The 17,480-nt window shown below is 49.2% G+C and overlaps 1 pseudogene; it reads right to left on the bottom strand.

The window, feature by feature from the left end:
- Positions 1-312: 312 nt before the first annotated feature.
- Positions 313-456, bottom strand: LOC136401647 (small nucleolar RNA SNORA48; annotated as a pseudogene).
- Positions 457-17,480: the final 17,024 nt, after the last annotated feature.

Here is a 17,480-nt window from a genome sequence, read left to right on the forward strand (position 1 = left end):
ATACTGATCTGTTCCAGAAACACCCTCACAGATGCACCCAGGAATAATGCACCGGCTCTTTGGGCATCCCTCAGCCCAGTTGTGTTGATGCATAAAATTAGTCGTCACTCTTTCTTTCTCTCTCTTTCTCTTTCTCTCTTTCTCTCTCTCTCTTTCTCTCTCTTTCTTTCCCCCTTCCTTCCTTCCTTCCTTCCTTCCTTCCTTCCTTCCTTCCTTCCTTCCTTCCTTCCTTCCTTCCTTCCTTCCTTCCCTCCCTCCCTCCCTCCCTCCTTTCCTTCCTTCTTTTCTTTGTTCTTTCTTTCCTTCTTTCTTTCATGTGTCCCAGTCATGAAACAGCTCTGGCTACTGACATAGGCATCAAGTCAGGATGAGCTAGGGCTATGTGTCTGCTTGGCTCCTGACTGATGTGAGAGCAACACCACCAATCAGGTATCGCCTTGCCCATCGCCAGGAGGTCTTTCTTTCTTTTTTGCTTTTTATATTTAAAATCTTTTTGGTGACATTTATTTTCCTTAAAAGAGTCTTCCAGTCACGTGTGTCCCCTACCTGCTTTCCCCTAAGTGCCTTTTAGCTTTTCTTATTTCCTTAGAGAGGGAAACACAACCAGGTATTTGTTTATTTAAGAGACTTTACTGAGAACCTCCCTTATTCTCAGAGACTGAAAAATAAATGAGAGACACAGCTCCAAGGACAAGAATGAGCAGATATGGGGAAACACCACAAGCACTGTTGATTTCATGTCACTCAGGTATGGAACTGGGGTCTACTCTGAACTTCAGCTCTTTATCCATGGCTTGTCAGGCTTCTAGGTTGCCTCTTTGTAACTGAAGACCCAGGACTGTCACTGGTCCACGTGGTGCTTTGTGTGAGTGACAAGACCGTTACCTTCGGGGGGAAGCAACCCTGCCAGCCAGTGGCTGGTGAGCAGACGCTGTCTGTGTAGTCTGGGAAAAGGACTTAGCTCTACTTGCTAAGCTGAGCAGAAGCAGGATTGTGCCTCCCTTCCACCCACCCTCTGGGCCAGGCATCCTTTTGTCCTTCTGCAGGGCATTGCTTGAGCAACCTTCCCTCAGGCCCTGCAAAGGGTGCTGGATTTGTCTCTCCCATCTGACATTTGGGAGATCACACTTTGCCCGAGTTGTAAGACATGGTTCTCAGTTTCCTTCTCCCCCGCAGGCTCAGCTGCGGAGCGTTGGGCAGGAGGTTTTGTTTGGAGCATGGTCATTTCTCTGTTCCAGTGAATTTTAAGAGAGGGGACTGAAGTCCCTGCTTCTCTCCCACATTTAATTGGAATTTTAATTTTAGAAACATTATAACTTATTTGAAATTGTCCTTCGTTTTATAATTTTCTCTGATGCTCACTCACCCATTCATAATTGGTTTGTGTTAGTCATTACACTCTCCACAGAGAGACCATGTACTTAGATTGTTAAAGTCACATAGCATTGTTCAAAACTACTCTTTTCCTTGACTTCGGTGCCAGAAAAGTATTTCCCAGTCATCCGTTCTTGTCCTCTCCTCAGTTTGCTTTTGTATTTTCCCAAGAATTCAGCTGTCCGGGGAGGCATCCTGAAGGGTCAGCACTTTGATCATGGAATAACTCACTCTTTTCCAGTAAACAGCACCAAATTGTGAATTACTTGGATTTAGAATTCCAGCTGACTATGACGACCGTGTTAGCTCAACTTTTGGCCAGTGGCTGTGTTGGCGAGGTGGTTTGAGTTAGGCTGTGGCTGTCTGTAAGTCCATGTTGGGGGGCTGGGTGTAGGGGAGAAGAAATAATTACTCGATAGAGAAAGGCCAGTTTTGTTGTGAAATTTTCTTTTCTTTTTTTCCGAAGCTGGAGACGGGGAGAGACAGTCAGACAGACTCCCGCATGCGCCCGACCGGGATCCACCCAGCACGCCCACCAGGGGGCGACGCTCTGCCCCTCCGGGGTGTCGCTCTGCCGCGACCAGAGTCACTCTAGTGCCTGGGGCAGAGGCCAAGGAGCCATCCCCAGCTCCCAGGCCATCTTTGCTCCAATGGAGCCTTGGCTGCGGGAGGGGAAGAGAGAGACAGAGAGGAAGGAGGGGGGGGGGGTGGAGAAGCAGATGGGCGCTTCTCCTATGTGCCCTGGCTGGGAATTGAACCCGGGTTCCCCACACGCCTGGCCGACGCTCTACCGCTGAGCCAACTGGCCAGGGCTTCTTTTTTTTTAAGTTTCATTTTCCAGGGTTGTTCACTCCAACCAGGAAAAAGCCAGTTTATACAACTTAGCCACAGAAGTAAAGAGTTAAGTGTGTGAAAGTCCAAATTAATTGGTGCCACATTTTTTTCTAATTTCTTTTGGATTGCCACGATGGGCAGCCACTGGTGAGGAGAGTGCTTGAACACCTTTCTTTCCTGAAGGCTGTGCCTTTGACCTTAGAACAAGTGCTCACGTGGTCCTGACCTTGTGTAAGGCCACCACCGCCATGGCCATGCAGGTTAACATTGGGTTCGGGCAGACAGTAAAGGAACTGTGGAGCCAGAACATGGTGGGCCGTTCCGTTCCGTTTATTAAAGTTCAATAACTCGGATGAGCAAACAGGCAGGAAAGACCACTTCCCTTTCTCACAGGGCTCCTCAGCACTCCGGACGGGGACTGACAGACCCCCACCAGCCTCAGCAGTCCCAGCCAACAGGCCAGGCCCAAATACCTCCTCTCGGGCAAACAATAGCAAACAATCGCCCCTCCCCACTGGGGTGGGCAACCCACAATTTGCAACCTGCCGCCCTGAGGGCAAGCACCGGCAGCCTTCCCTAGACTATACACACACACACACACACACACACACACACACACACACACACGTGGCGCTGCCCCAGTACAAGTGAGCAAACCCAACACACGTTTCACACCTGTTTACCCAACACCCTCCAGGGAGGCTGCTCCAGCAAGGCAGGGTCATGGCTCCTACAGCCTCAGATTCTGTGACCCGGACTCCAGGGTTGGCACAGCAGCCTTGCTTGTCTATAGCTTCAGAAGAACACCTCTGTCCTAAGGGTTATACGGAGCCACTTTTATTTCTGTTTTGTGACTTCAGTGGTGGTGGTGGTAGGGCAACATTTTCCTCAGGAAAGAGTCTTTACATTTAAAGAGTATTTATTTTAAAAATAATATTTTTGGTTTCCATGGTATTTTTTTTTTATGAACAGAAACCATAAAAACGTATTTATTTATAAGGAGGAGTGGGGTAAAGACAGCATAAAAGTCACACATACTCAAAAACAGCTGTGACAATGTCTTAGTCTAACTAGCATGACCCAAGACATTAAAAAAAAAAAAATCCCAGTACCAACAAATCACTCCAAAGCAGAAGAGGTTGAGTATCTGCTGAAGGTGAAAAATGTAGAGGAATCAACCTGTCCCCCCAGGGTTTTGCAGACTGCTGCAGTTAGAGCCAGGATTACTTTGCGGCAAAAATACTCATGGTCCAGGTCATTTGTAATTTGCATTGAGCCTGGTTGGAGCTCTTTTCCACAACCATCAACATTCCTTAGCATAAAAATCAGGGTGTCAGCAGCCAGCTGGGCCTGGGTGTTCAAGAGACAATGAAGAGAAAAGAAGCCAGGGGTCAGGAATGCCTGAACCACAGGAAACCCTTGGGGACTCTACAAAGCCGAGGAGAGTTGCATGTTCATTGGTGTGGTCACACCCTTTAAGTAATGCAGTCCTAACAGTTATTGCCACCTTAAATAATAGCCTTGCCAGTCTTGCTAAGATGTATGCTATTTCTCTGTTTCCTCAAAGCATGATGAACAAAATAAAACCTTCCTGTTATTTAAATGAAGATAGCTTTAGAAGCCACAACTGATGCACTGAGCTTATTGGCCCGGGTTCTAGGCCCAGGGAGGCTTGGGAGAGGACCTGCAAACTCCTTTCCCATAGCATGTCTGCGTTTTGTGTGTTGTGGGTGGTGGTCCTGCCTTCTCGTGGGGGGTGCCTTCTCAGTGGCATCGGGGTCTAGCCTGTGGCTCGTGGGCCTGTAGGTGCTCTGCTACTTCCTTTCTGGTCCCAATCTTCAGAGAGCTTGAAAACCCTGCAAACACTGGTTAAGGTTACTAACCCTGAGTCAGTGACACCAAACAAAGGCCTGAGGGGACTTACCACAGTCTTTAGTGTTGGGTCACAAGAGAGCTATTTTTGCCTTTAGAGGTGCTTTTTCTTGCTGACTTCCTGATTTCTGGCTGTGTTTTGTGTAAAAGAGGTTTTTTTGGACCATAATTTAAGATAGACTAAGAATCACCATAATTCAGAGGAAGCAAGTGACTAAGAGTATGGAAAGGCAATATGGCATTCGAAGTGTGTGCTCTCTTCTGACCGCATTAAGGAGAATCTCTTCTGTTGCTTTCATGCCAAGTGGCTGAGCATTAGGAAAACTGTCATAAAGCTGAGCGGTTTGAGACTGTATAACGGAGCCTCTTGGAGTGGCTTCTGCGGGAATTTGATAGAAGGAAATAATGACTTTCTGTCCTGGATCTGTTGCTACCTCAAAAAATGACCCATTCACCGTGGATTGATCGTTTCCTTCATTGTAAGCTGAAAGATTTAAACTAGTAACTAAGATTCTTCTTGCTTAACATTTTGAGGTGTGTGTTTATCTATTTAAAATCCTTCAAAGTACAGGACTCTTGGCAGATGGCCCAATGGCAAACACCAGATCTAGTGTCTTCCTGAGATCAGATATAGGGACAAGACAACAGAACAAATCCCTGGGCCTCTCTCAACTCTGATGCGTTGGAACAAGGCAAGGTTCGAAGAGGGTGCCACTTTTCTGCTTGGTAACCTTCTAACCAGCATCCATTAGGCAACAGAGAATGGGTGGCGTCTCTGCTGTAGCCCGGGAGCCCGCACCGTTGATGAATAAGAACAATTACGACACACTCCTGGCACTTGCACTCTGGTTGGTGTTTGCTGTGCTGTCTGAATCTCATAATCCACTCCCTTGTTCTCAAAGCTATAAAGTCTTTTTCTGTATGTTCCAAGACGTTTAACCCTTTCCTGCCCCCTTCAAGTCTTGCCATCTATATGCTGATGTGTGAAGGGATACCTCATCCGGAAAATCTTGAGTAATTTTTGTTTTCTAACAAAGCTACAGAATTCATAAATTTTAAAAAGGAAGAGGGTGGGGAGGCATGTTTCACTTTCAACATGTTGTCAGAAATGAGTGAGCTACAGTCTGGAAAGAAAATATTGGCTATGATGAGATGACTTGATCCCCATGACTCGGATCTGTCACAGTGATGAGGACAGACAGACTGGTTTCCCCCAGGGTCCTGGGCACTCCAGGGGATAGGAGCAGCTTTGGACAGAGAGCTGAGATTTTCCTCTGCCTCTTTCAGACTGTGTTTGCCAGACACGGAGTGTTAAGGGAGCCTTTGAGAACACTATGTACAAAATGTGTAGAATTTGGTGTATTTTAAATTTAGTTATCATTCACAACCACACTGAAGAAATGGAGTATGCATATGTTATTTAGATACTCATGGTACAATATGTATACATGTAAAGTGATATCTGTGTGCGGTATTAGAGTCTCTTTCAGGGTTCAAAAATTACTGTGTGAAGATGTCCACCTTGGAGATGCCTGATCACTAGACAATTCTCATCCACTCACTCGTGTCCCAGGTGCTCTGAGAGTTTCTGGGAATTGGCCACGAGGGTCTCATTCATACTCTGTATATATAGGTTGAATTATAAGCCTACTCCACCTATAGCTCCACTTTACTTTTCTATTACATATCACAATAAAGTCAAATTCCTTGCAAAGTGTTGCAAAGCCCCCTCGGACAGGACTCCTGCCACAGCCGCCCCCTCTCTGCCCGTCTCTCTCCCCGTCACTCTCCTGGGCTGCCCTGGTCTCCTCTCTGCCCCTAGTGTGCACCAATCTCATTTCTTCCGAGCTTTCCCACTTTTCGTCCCCTCTGCCTTGAATGTACATTTCCTTCTGCTATTTGCCAGATTGGCTGCTGATGATCACTTAGCCTCTGCGTCTGTGTCATGACTTTGGGGAGATCTTTCTTATTCCCCTAGCACATGCTCCCTTCCCATCCTTCCTTCATGCAAATGTTTTGTTTTTCTTGAAACACATCACTCTGAACTGATCTGATCCACTGACTGGCTCTTTGCCCACCTCCTGCTCAGGAGCACAGGCTCCATGGCTATAAGGACAGTGCCGGTTTTGTTCGAGGCCCGGGGCCAACTCCTGGAAGAAGACGTGGCCCTAGAGGGCTGGCGGGATACACATTGGTGGACTCCATGACTGCGCGTGCGCTGGCTGCGAAGTGAAGTCCATGTTTTCAGAGTCCGAACAACAAAAACTGAAAACTAAAAAAAATAAAATAAAAAAAAAATAAAAAGAGTCTACTAAACAATTGTCCCTACCATGTCTTAATCTGTGTTTCCCAGAGGATTCCTTTTCCTTTTAGGGAGATTGTAAGGCCAGGAGCCACGGCCAGGACCACTATCACAGCAGCCCAGCCCATGCAGGTTCGCATTGGATTCGGAGAGTCGGTAAAGAAACAAAGGAGCCACAAACTGGTGGGCCATAGTCTTTAATTCTAGCTTGCACCCGGTGGGCAAGTAAAAACACACACTGGGCTCCAAAACCCAATCACATTCAGTGCTCACAAAGCCACTGACTTATCCGAGTTTCCTAGAATCAAAGGTTTCTAGCTCACCAGACTTATTCACCTCTGTTCCCCATCTCTTTCCTTATCCCAGATACAAACTCTGTACAAACTGGCATCTCACTCAGCACTCTGCCATCTTAGCTGCTTCTCCTGGCCTACTCCACGTGGCCTCCTTCTGTTCTCTGCTCTGTTCTCTCCTCTAATGATAATCTCAGGAACCAAGAGGCCCAGCTCCCATTCTGCCCCCATTTTATAGTATAGCTTCACAACCTTTAATCCAATATACAAAATAGGGAAGTCTCTAATACAAAGTCACTTCTCTGAGGCATGATTGGATTGTACCACCCCACATCAAAACGGGTGGGAGAGGCTTAATCCCAAAACCAAGCCCCAGGCTACAATGATCCTGCCTGCCCCCAACACACATTAATATCACCTGGGCGACGGCATCTTTAACAAAGTGAGCATAATACATTTTATCCGCCCAACAGAGATGAAAAAGTAAACTCCTATTATCCCATAGGCATTTCTGCATTCAAACGCTCACCTCTCCTCCTGTCCTCTCGTAACTAGCCATCTCTGCTCGTGTGTGATGCAGCAGGTCCAGACCAGGCAAATGGATCCAGTGCTGTTGCAAGATCTCAAAGAAACCGGAAGGAGGACCAGATGGAACAGACATCGCCTTTATTACTTACGTACAGGGACAGCACCGATAACGCCAGTCGGTGAAAGTTCTGTGTCCTGCTGGCTGGGTTGCGATTTAAAGAGCTAAACCTAGGCGATTACTCAAATGAGACCTTTTGTCCAAGTGCAAGCAAACAGGTGAGCAGGGCGTAGAGAGAAGGGTCCGCAGGTTCTGCACTATCTCTCCTTGATACATATCTGGTGACTCAGTTCCATTTTTCTTAGTAAAACCCTAGTGACAATTTTACTACCCTTTATCTCATAGCCTGAGGTCAGGATCTGTGACCACAGTGCCATGTGGCTGGGAGGGGGAGGGGCCATGTCCAGCATCGACCCTACATCGCCACGTTCCCTGTCTGCTCTAAAGCCTGACCCGGAGCTCACCACCCCGTGGAAGCTGTTCTCCTCGGCCTCTCCCTCTCGCTTCCCTGCACACTCGGAGGAGGCCCTGGGTGCTTGCAGAGCCGGATGGCATCCGATGTGTGAATCTGCATTTGCCAACACCCTGTGCTGGAAGAGTGCTTTATCCTTTGGTGTGGCAGGTGGCAGGCAGAGACTAGGCGAAGGTACTTCCTAATCATATCTGCAGGTGTTTGAAAATAAAACTTGGTGATTATTTTCATTTATTTGCAAAAATTTTCTTACTCTGCGAACTGATAGAAGAAACCACGTGAGTCTTCTTTGAAATGGGCCCATTGTCAGCTTCAGAAAGGTAATTCATTATCTGAGAAACAACAAAGTCATGTTGTCTAATGACTAAAATTTAAAACACCGAATAGAAGTGTATTTTTTTTAGAATGGACGCATCCTTTCCAGGAATGACAATGTTCGGAAAGGAATGACAGTGTCGAAGTCCATGGTCCTTGATAGCAGAACTTCTTTAAGGGCGCCTCTGCCTGTGAGTCAGAGGCTTGAAGGGCATTGGAGGTCGCGTCTGCTAGCCTCCCAGCAGTGACCCTGCTCAGCGTTGCAGCAGAATCGAGGAACAATAGGGGTAAGTCACGCAGTCCTTCCTCCTGCCCCAGGCAGATCAAAGCGTAGTCAACGGAAAGCTTTCACAGGACCCCCACACCCTCTCTCCTTGGTGTTTGGGAGGCAAAAGCACGGAATGGTGACGTGAAGTGACAACACCGGAAGCCAGCTGTGTGGCCACACAGGGCCACCCAGTTCCCTTTCCCAGGCTCCGAGACCGGCCCGCATTCCTGCGGTTCCTGAGGGTCAGACGCGTTCGCGTGGGTTTGGTAAAACCCAGGAGGGCTGGTCAGGACGTGACGGCCCCTTCCTCCCCGGGTGCCAAGGTGAACCCAGTGACTTCATCCGGCAGGCGTTTTCCCCACGGCCTCGACCTAGTTTTCTAAACCTTAAGGTTTCATAACTCTACCTGACTCAGAGTGAGGTGTTATTTAATAACGTGGTGAAACAAAGGCACATATTTTGCCATGTTCACACCTGTGGGGTTTTTGAATTACAAAAAGCCGGAAAAGAGAAAAAGCAGAGGCCAGCGAAACCCTGTAATCAGTCCCGTGTCTCACCAGCCCTGTCTCTGACACCAGGCACGTCTTTCTCCTGCCATTCTCTCCACGCTGATGCCTCCCCGCTCAAGTAGAGAGCAAGCCAGGAAAAGAACCAGCAGGCATGATCAAGGAAGAACACTTACATTTATTGGGAGGTAGGGTGTGAGGCTTGTTCACATCACCTGTGTCTGTCCCACCAGGGCCTCGCCACCTCTGTCTGGTGGGACACACTGAGCGCGGGCTAGCAGACCCCATCCGGGCTGAGCGAGCCCCTCCCCAGGACTGATGAAACTATGCCATATGTACCTGTGTGTGTGTGCATGTGTGCATGAGCATACGTGTGAGAACGTGTATTTGTGTGCAAGGAGGAGGCCCGTGATGGGGAGGATATAAAATAGGCTCAAAGTTTAACCTTCAAAGAAGATGTTTTAATGAGAGAGTATTTCCACCAAAGAATTCTAAATCAAAACTAGAGACAAATGCATCCTTATGTCAAAATATGTTGCCAAGGAACTCTTCAAATACTTGCGCTTTTCATTCAAACTTAGCATTAAGTCATAGTTAACAGGCTCACCAAGACTATGAAATAAAAATTCCTGCCAGAACAGAATTATCTGGAGCTTCACAAGCAACATTCCATGTGCTGTCTGTCACTGGCTTTAAGATGCTTGGCTGTGCTGATGTCACCATGACCTGGGTGTCTCTCTGAACTTGTGATCGCCCATGTTTACACTGTCTCTCTCTCTCTCTCTCTTTTTTTTTTTTTGTATTTTTCTGAAGCTGGAAACGGGGAGAGACAGTCAGATTCCCGCATGCGCCCGACCGGGATCCTCCCGGTACGCCCACCAGGGGGCGACTCTCGCCCCTCCGGGGTGTCGCTCTGCTGCGACCAGAGCCACTCTAGGGCCTGGGGCAGAGGCCAAGGAGCCATCCCCAGCGCCAGGGCCATCTCTGCTCCAATGGGGCCTCGCTGCGGGAGGGGAAGAGAGAGACAGAGAGGAAGGAGAGGGGGAGGGGTGGAGAAGCAGATGGGCGCTTCTCCTGTGTGCCCTGGCCGGGAATCAAACCCGGGACTTCCGCATGCCAGGCCGACGCTCTACCACTGAGCCAACCGGCCAGGGCCTACACTGTCTCTTTATTCTCCATCGACAGCATCATTTTATTTGATCAATTGCTCATGTCTATTTCTTCCAAAAAAATGGAGAAGCATCCCCAGTGCCCTCTAATGGAGTGTCACAAATTGTGACTGTCACATCTAAACAGCAACACTCTGTGGCAAAGTCAAAGTTGTCTGTGCTTCGTTGAATGACAGGTCGGGGGCGGGGAGTGGAAAGACTCTCAGCATCCAGCTGTGCTGTACTTCAGTGCATCTTCAGCCAGATCCCTCAGAATTACTACCAGGTGATGACATGGAAACACAGTGGAAAAGTGGTTGCTAGGTCGTTTTCTAAGGTCTGAGCCCTCCTGTTTTTTATCCCCAGCTCAGCTGTTGACCTGGTAGCCCAGAACCCTCTCAGTTTTCCTACTGATGAAGAAGGATAATGGATATGGGCCTTCAGTGTGCTTTCAGAAAGACGTGATTTTTACAGTCATTTTGGACAATTTAGAAATGAGCACAATTGTATTTTCTGTCCTTTGGCTGGCTAATAGAGAATAGGTTTCTGAAGCTAAGATGGAGGCTTCTGGAAGGATCATGAGCTCCGTGGCTCTGATTTTAACAAGTAGCCCAGGTCAGGGGTGGGATGGATGGCAAAGCTTAAATCAAGTTGGGGGTGGTGGGTGGGGTGAGAACTTCGGACTTGGTGAGGAGTCCAGCCTCTGACACAGGACATGCGTAGTGCCCCTTCCAGCCTTCCAGCCCTGCCACTCATGTGTGACCTTGGTCAAGTAAACGAACCTCATTCTGGATCACAATGACGAATAGCAGAGTTATGTTGTCAGTGGGATAACTAGAGTAGTCCCTCATAAGATTACTGTGGGGATTAAACGGGCCCGTCCATTTTGGTTATTACTTTGGTCTATCTGATTGTAGAGGAGAGAAAAGGATTTATTAATCACTGGGAGAGTGGAAGATAAAAAGTTTGAAGAAATTCAAAAAGTAATGGAAGAAGGCAATAATCTAATGTAATTAAGATCACATTTTATTTTTATCTTACAAAAGCTTTTTGGGTTTCTTCCAGATGTAGGGGTGGGTCTCCTTTCCAGCCACTGCTGACACTTGATGCTAGACCACGGCAGCGTCACCCAGGGATGCTGTATTTTGTTACTTAAATATTGGTTAGATGAAGGCAACATTCACCCTATATAAAATGATCTTGGCCCATTTTTGAGGTCTTGGATTATGCTTAACTATTTTCGAAAGCTTCTGGGAAGTTGTCACCAAAAATGCCCTGGTGCATTCTGAAATGACAGAAATTTCTTCCTAAATCATATTCAAAGAACCAGTTATACATACTGTCAGTTATAAGATGAATAAGGCCTGAGAGTCTAATGTCTAACATGGTCACTCTAGTTGATAACACTGTATTATATAATTGAAATTTGCTGGGAGATTATAGATTTGCTAAGAGATTAAAGCAAATATATAAGATGGTGGACGTATAATTGACTTGATAGGGAAATCCTGCACTTGATCTCAGCCCAAAGCCTGAGAATCTATGGGGGAACCTTTCACAAAAAAGGCATGCATCAAATCATCATGTTGTACATTTTCAACATCTTACCATTTTCTTTGTCAACTATACCTCACTAAAGATGAATTAAAAACAAGTAAATAAAAACTTAAAACAAATGGTTCTACCTCATCTTAAATGGAGAACGATCTTTTGTTTTATTTATTTATTTTTAGCTAGGAGGTTGGAATTTCTTTTCCTTGCTTCTCTCCTTAATTCTCAATGCCACCCCAAATAAAAATAGTTTAAATTCTCAGATTTTCTTAGTGGTCTTCCGATTGGGACAGTCATCCATGTTGACACATGTAAACGCAGTCAACACTTTTTCTTTACCCGCGACTGAGTTTCTTTCTACTCAGTTCCTTTCAAAAATTGGAGCCCTGGCCGGTTGACTCAGCGGTAGAGCGTCGGCCTGGCGTGCGGGGGACCCGGGTTCTGATTCCCGGCCAGGGCACATAGGAGAGGCGCCCATTTGTTTCTCCACCCCCCCCCCTCCTTCCTCTCTGTCTCTCTCTTCCCCTCCCGCAGCCAAGGCTCCATTGGAGCAAAGATGGCCCGGGCGCTGGGGATGGCTCCTTGGCCTCTGCCCCAGGCGCTAGAGTGGCTCTGGTCACGGCAGAGCGATGCCCCTGAGGGGCAGAGCATCGCCCCCTGGTGGGCAGAGCGTCGCCCCTGGTGGGCGTACCGGGTGGATCCGGTTGGGCACATGCGGGAGTCTGTCTGACTGTCTCTCCCCGTTTCCAGCTTCAGGAAAAAAAAAAAAAAAAAAAAAAAAAATTGGAAATTAAGTGCAGAACAAAGTCCCTGCCTGGGAGTTCTCCCTGTGTCCCAGGTTGGTAGAGGGATGGGAATTGGAACGATGCTTCTTTTTCGCGGGCCAAAGGAGCGCATGTCCCATTGCCAGCTTATAGCAGGCTGCTATCTAGCCCAGAGGCAGGTGCTGGCAGGTTTTGCCTGGTCTTGGTGTCAGAGGCATGGCCTTTGGGACCAGCGCTTCATATTTGTCACCATACAGGCTCCAAAAGGTGGGCCTGGGCCAGGGGCCGTGGCCCCTGCTGTCATGGCCTTTCTCAGTCCTCCTCCTCTACCTTCTCCCCTGTACCTGGGCTGCCTTGAGTTTTTCTGCACCCTTAACGTCCCAGCAGGGGGAGTAACAGCAGGCCCAGTGGGGAGGGTGAACTCAGGACAGGCTTTTCACGATAATTCTGAATTTCCTAGGTTTTGTCAGCATAAGCCAGACTCTTAATGCTATTTTAATGCAGTTGTTTTGTGTGTGAATAATATGCTCTTTTTGCCAAACCTCAGGCCCTGGAACTAAGATCTCATAAAAATGCCTAGAGTCCAAAGCTAATAGCCGTTACTCAGCTGTTATGGGTAAGGCCCTAAAGGTTTCAGATTGATATTATTCTCACCAGGGCAGCGGGTCATATGAAACTTCTGAGGGGTGGCCGGGACTCCACATGCCTGAGGCCCCATCGGGAGATGTGCCCCATCGGCTCGCCTGCGTCGCCTTACCGCGCAGAGGTCCCTGGAGTAGATTTTTAAAGTTCTTTCTCTCTGCAGACCCTGGTCATAGCTTCCCCCTTTGTGATCCTCAACTCAGTGAAGAGCCTCACTTCCTTCCCACCCACACCGAAAGTCCTGGAAGTCATCTTTGTAAATCAATGATGCTTTAGAAGGAGGTATTTCAAAGATGTGTTAACATAGATGCACAGAAACAATGACAGAGCTTGTTTTTCTTTTTTGTTTTTTTTTAAAGATTTTATTTATTCATTATAGAGAGGGGAGAGAGAGAGAGAGAAGGGGGAAGAACAAGAAGCATCAACTCCCATATGTGCCTTGACCAGGCAAGCCCAGGGTTTTGAACCAGCAACCTCAGCATTTCCAGGTTGACGCTTTATCCACTGCGCCACCACAGGTCAGGCTTGGAAGTCATCTTTGACAGCTGCCCCCAAACCCCATGCCCCCACCGTTTGCGCCACACCTAGCGGATCCTCACCAACACTCATTCAACAGGAGTTGTCAAGGGCTTATCCGTGCCAGGCGTTCTGCTGGGTGGACGACCAAATGGCAACCTGCTTGAAAGAGAGAGTGCAGGGTCCTGGTTAAGAGTGTAGACTCTGGAGCCAGAAGGCACATGCCGACTCCGCCACTTATTAGCTCTGTGCCCTTGGGCAAGGCCTTCCTGTCTCCCTATGGGGGACAATAAGAACACCTGCTTTATAGTTGCTTTCTGATACCTAAATGACTTAAAATTTCTGATGTACTCAGTGCAGGGACCATGGTAAATACCAGATATTTGAGAAATAAAATGATGGAGGAGAGGAGATTGGTATCAAGCCTTCACACAGACATGTGGAGTAGCTGCCGGGAGAGGTTGGTGCCCGCAAGATCTGAGGGTCCCAGGCTGGGGTCTTTTTTTATTTTTATTTTTATTTTTAATTCAGAGAGGAGAGGAGGCAGAGAGACAGACTCCTGCCTGGGCCCTGATGGGGATCCACCTGGCAAGCCCCTACTGAGCAGTGCTCTACCCATCTAGGACTGCTGCTCTGTTGCTTGGCAACTGAGCTATTTTAGCACCTGAGGTGAGGCCATGGAGCCATCCTTGGCGCTCAGGGCCACCTTGCTTAAACCATTTGAGCCATGGCTGTGGAGTGGGGTGGGGGGAGAGAAGAAGGGGAGGGGGAGAGAGAGAGAGAGAGAGAGAGAGAGAGAGAGAGAGAGAGAGTAAAAGAAGGGGGATGGGTAGAGAAGCAGATGGTCATTTCTCTTGTGTGCCCTGACTAGGAATCAAACCTTCCACACGCTGGGCCAATGATCCACCACTGAGCCAGCCCCGGCCAGGGCCTGGGCTGGAATCTTGAGGACAAGTGGGCATCAAAGCCCTGTGGGCTCCATCTGCTGCCACTCTCCAAGTTCAAGCCACGGTCACCTCTCATCTGAACCACAGATGCCTTCTCAGTGCTCTTCCTTCCACCTCCTCTCCTGTCAGACTGCAGCCAGTCGGTTTGTCTACATCTTACATCTGATTATGTCATTTCCTGAATGACATTCTTCAGTGCTCTCAGGTGCCTTCAGATTGATACTCAGACTCCTCAGTGGCTCACCAGGCTGTCATTATTTTCCTCCCACCATCTTCTCTGTCCCTCCAGGTCTTGTCTCCTTAATACGGAAGACACAGCCTCATACACCGGATGCCAACCCCATGGGCTTAATTTCTGTCACCTCCACCAGGAATATCTATCAGCCCCACCCCACCTGTTCCCTGACAACCTCCCATCAGCCTTCAGACCTCAGCCTCAGACCCTCCTCCTCCGGGCAGCCTCCCTGGGCTCCGGGGCTCGGGTGGGTGCTCCCTCAGCCTCAGACCCTCCTCCTCCGGCAGCCTCCCTGGGCTCCAGGGCTGGGGTGGGTGCTCCCTCAGCCTCAGACCCTCCTCCTCCGGCAGCCTCCCTGGGCTCCAGGGCTGGGGTGGGGTGGGTGCTCCCTCAGCCTCAGACCCTCCTCCTCCGGCAGCCTCCCTGGGCTCCAGGGCTGGGGTGGGGTGGGTGCTCCCTCAGCCTCAGACCCTCCTCCTCCGGGCAGCCTCCCTGGGCTCCAGGGCTGGGGTGGGCGCTCCCTCAGCCTCAGACCCTCCTCCTCCGGGCAGCCTCCCTGGGCTCCAGGGCTGGGGTGGGTGCTCCCTCAGCCTCAGACCCTCCTCCTCCGGGCAGCCTCCCTGGGCTCCAGGGCTGGGGTGGGCGCTCCCACCTGCGTGCTCCCATGGACCCTCCTAGGGCTTTAGCACAGCCTTGATCACTTTATCTGTGATATAATTTTTCTTTTATTCTCTCTGTCTTCTTTCGCCCACCGCCCACATGTCCTGGGAGGGTAGAAACTGCTTTTCTTCATCATGATTGCCTCCCCAGAGAGTCAGCACGTCACCTGGCCTGTGGTAGGCTCACAATCCATTTCTGGGTCTCTAACCCCCAGGTCCCTATGTTGAAGTCCTAACCTCCAGTACCTCAGAACGTGACCTTATTTGGAGACAGGACTGCTGCAGATGTAATTAGTTAAGATGAGATCATATTGGAGTGAGGTGGGTGGGCGCCTCATTCAATGGCATTGGTGTCCTTATAGAAGAAAGAATGCCACCCGAAAAGAAAGACACACACATGGAGGGAAGATAGTGTGAAGATAACCAGAGAGAAGCTGGTGCACAAGCTCTAGAGAGAGGCCTGGGGCCGGTTCTCCCCTCCCAGCCCTGGCAAGGAACCCATGGTGCTGACACCTTCATTCAGACTCCTACTCTCCAGACCTGTGAGACCATCAATTCCTGCTGTGCAAGCCACCCAGTGTGTAGTACTTTATTATGGCAGCCCTAGAACATAAATGCAACAGATTTCTTCCCAGACTGGATTTCTAACTCTTTTGAATGTGCTCCCATAAGTCAAGACTTCGCATGTGCACAACAAATATACCCCCAAACAGCTCCATCTTCCACAAATAGACGGGCCCACAAGAATGGCAGGCCCAGGTGGCTGTTAGTCATGGCAGCGAGCTGCCAATTTTAGCTTTTGAACGACCCCCTTCTGGCCGGGTATTCCAAGAACTTCACCCAAATGGGCAGGGGTTGGGGGCGGCCCGCTCAGCAAGCCCCTGCAGCAGGCAGGGAGGGGTGCGAGTTGCCCAGCGAGCAGGTGCTGTTTCCCTCCACCCGCCAGGAGGAGCAGCTGAGAAGGCCCCCGGGCGGTGGGGGCGGGGCAGAGCGACGTAAGAGCAGGACTGGGCAGCCAGAACCACGTGCATGCTGGGCCCAGGACCGGCGGCGCAGGGTGTCGGGGGCGCTGTACGCAGGCCAGGATGTCAGGGAGGACTTGCCCCTTCTTCAGAAGAGTTCTCCCTCTTCATCTGATTGCAGCCTCTGATAAGCAATTCTTCCAAATTTCTTCTGACTTAAGACGTTCAGAGTGTGTTGAGCTAAAGAAATACCAGGATAGTAATTACGGTTATTATGGGGAGTTGTTGTGTGCCCATCACCGCACATCTGGCTGTAATCACATGCTTAAGGGAATGCAAGATGAACCGCTGCTCATAATGGGCACTTTCCCAGCCAGGCGTCCACCGAGTGCCCACCCTCCCACTTGGGGGCCCAACAGAACAGATGTTTGTGGAAAGAGAGGATGCTTGTTCCTGTCTCGGGAGGCCAGTGACCTCAGGGACGGGCTTGAGAGTTAGTTCCATCACCAGATCTCGAAGCCGGTGTGGTCTAACTAGCCAGCAAGGTCAGGAAGCTGGCTCTGGGGAGCGGGGAAGGCGTGCACGTGGGCGGGCCCCACTGCTTCCCTCTGATCAAATTCTACTTCACAGATGGTGGAGTGGAGAGGGGTGATTACGGAATGGGATCCATGTTTGCTCTTGGTAACCCCGAGCTCCCTGTCCCCCTCTATCTAACAGGGCTATTCCTACTCACTGCAGAGGTGGAATGACAGTCCCCCTTGTCAAGTGATCCCTCTGAACGTCATTGTCTTAGTCAGCTTCAACTTCCATAACAAAGCACCGCAGACTGGGGGGCTTAAACAGCACTTGTTTCTCACAGTTCTGGAGGTTGGGAAGTCCCACGATCAAGGTGCCAGCAGATTCGTTTCTTGGTGAGGGGCCTCTTCCTGGTTTGCAAATGGCTGCCTTTACCTTCTCATGGTATCTGCACATGGTAGAGACAGGAGGCTCTGGTATCTCCTCTTCTTCTTGTAAGGATACTAATCCCTCATGAGGGCTCTACCTTCATGACTTCATTTGAACTGTCTCCCAAATACTATCACATTGGTGGCTTTGGCTTCAACATATATGTTTTAAGGGGACACAACTATTTTGTTTGTGGCAATAATTAAGCTTGCGCTCTCTGTTTTCCCACACCACTCACTTCTTTCTTTATACTCAGTTTTGGGGGCGGAGAAACTCAGAGTCGCAGGTC

This window comes from Saccopteryx leptura, chromosome 3 (assembly GCF_036850995.1).
Source record: "Saccopteryx leptura isolate mSacLep1 chromosome 3, mSacLep1_pri_phased_curated, whole genome shotgun sequence".
In the NCBI taxonomy this organism is placed as follows: domain Eukaryota; kingdom Metazoa; phylum Chordata; class Mammalia; order Chiroptera; family Emballonuridae; genus Saccopteryx; species Saccopteryx leptura.